The following is a 1,917-nucleotide window of genomic DNA, read 5'->3' as shown; positions in this document are numbered from 1 at the left end:
GAGAATAAAACAAAATTGGTCCTACAAGAAGTTCTAGAATGAGACAAAAATGAGAAATTTCAAGAGAATGAAACACAATTTGCACCTAGCTTTTGACAAAAATCATGAGACTATGATAGTATTTATTGTATGTAATATGGTGTATTCTGTTTAGATAAAAGACTATAAGGCTTTACAGAGAATTTCAAAAAGTTGAAGAACTCCAAGAGAATAAAATGAAATTGGTCTTAAAAGATGAAGGGAATTTGGAAAAAAATGATAGACTTCAAGAGAATAAAACACAATTTGTGTTAATCTTTTGACAAATTTTTTGAGAGTATTGGTGGTATTGATTGTATGTGATATGGTGTATTTTCTTTAGATAGAAGACCATAAGACTTTTATGACATATCGCAGGGTGTATTTTAGTCTCATTCCTTATTAGAATGGACTCTTCATCATAGTCAAGATATGAGCTAATTATGGGAAGCACCTTGAATTGTGAGTTAAAGGTAATGAAACCCTTCTCTCTATGTGTGCCGAAAAAAGACCGAGAGAAAGCTAAACCTTGAAGGATCACTTAAGTTGTAGCATACTGGTTCTTGACACCAAGATGGTTAGAAGCTCTAGCTTAAGCTTGAGCCTAAATCCCATCTTAATACAAAACTGGTGCAAATTGCGTGGGGCAAGCAATGTGTGGCCTTCCATCTGGGTAGGGTGATGCTCAATCAAGATTGTAACCCACCCTAGTGGAAAATGACATGAGAAATAAGTGGGCTCATCCTTCACCTATGTGGGGTGGAGGCTCGAACTTAAGCCCACCTAGGTCAAGGTTGAGCTCATTGTATCAATGTTGGAGGTAGGCTAGAACTTAAGTTCAAGCCTCCACCAGACTACCTACTCATGGTGTTACCCACCAAGATGGGGTGGAGGCTCGAACTTCAGTTCGAGCCTGCAAGCTTCCACTAGGCTACCTACTCATGGTGTTATGCACCAGTGGAGGAGTTCGAGCCTACACTAAGATGATGTTATGCACCAAGATGAGGTGGAGGCTCGACCTTAAGTTCGAGCCTACACCCCATCTTAGTGACAAACACCATGAATAGACAATAGAGTGGAGTCCCCTTACGATCCTCTGCGATCCCCTCAGCAATGGCAGTCTTGCCCACCCTAGCCTAGCTATCCCACCAGGCATGGATTGTTCTTGCTTCAACAACCCAAAATTTGGACTACATGCTCAATCCAGCTTCTTGACTGATGAAAGGATCAAGATGCCCTCATTTTTCTAGCCTCTTCAAGTCAATCCCAAAGGCCATCAGAGTAAGCATGAGTCATACATTCTGAACAGATGCCTCTATGCCTGCATCACTGAGTCTAGGAAAGGTTTTGGAGTTGTGTCGTCTTCCCTTCCTCCGAGTTGAATTAGCAGCTGGCAATGGTGGGATACCACCTGTACTAGCAGCACGAAAGCTCTCTAATATTTCCAAAAGTTAGTAGTTGCTCTGCATATTATTTTATAAATGTTATGTTATGCTGATAAAATGTAAGCGCAATAGCTGAGAAATCAGTAGGCTGTTAGTGAACGCCATGTTCCAGGGCGTCATCTTCACCACCATTTCGCAAAGCAACCTCCTCACCTTCTCCCTTGCCTGGTGCCGAGCTCCCTCTCCATTCCCCTCCTGCTGCTGCCTTCTTTGCCATCGCTGATAAGCTCAAAAGCATGGGCAAGGTACAAGAAGACATCACAGAAGATAGCCTCAACATCTCCGCCCTCTTTGACTACGTCAACAAGGTCAACAAGCAGGGTTCTGAGCTCGACCTTGAGACAATTTTCCCGTAGGTAGAATGCCCCTGACGTAGGCTCTCAGCATCTCAACCCTCTTTGACTGCCTTGACATGGTTGACGAGAAGGATTTTGAGCTCAACGTTGATTGCCTC

This window comes from Adiantum capillus-veneris, chromosome 23 (assembly GCF_014529385.1).
Source record: "Adiantum capillus-veneris isolate H3 chromosome 23, ASM1452938v2, whole genome shotgun sequence".
NCBI lineage: Eukaryota > Viridiplantae > Streptophyta > Polypodiopsida > Polypodiales > Pteridaceae > Adiantum > Adiantum capillus-veneris.
The sequence above is the reverse complement of the archived record's forward strand: the minus strand, read 5'-3'. Positions refer to the sequence as shown.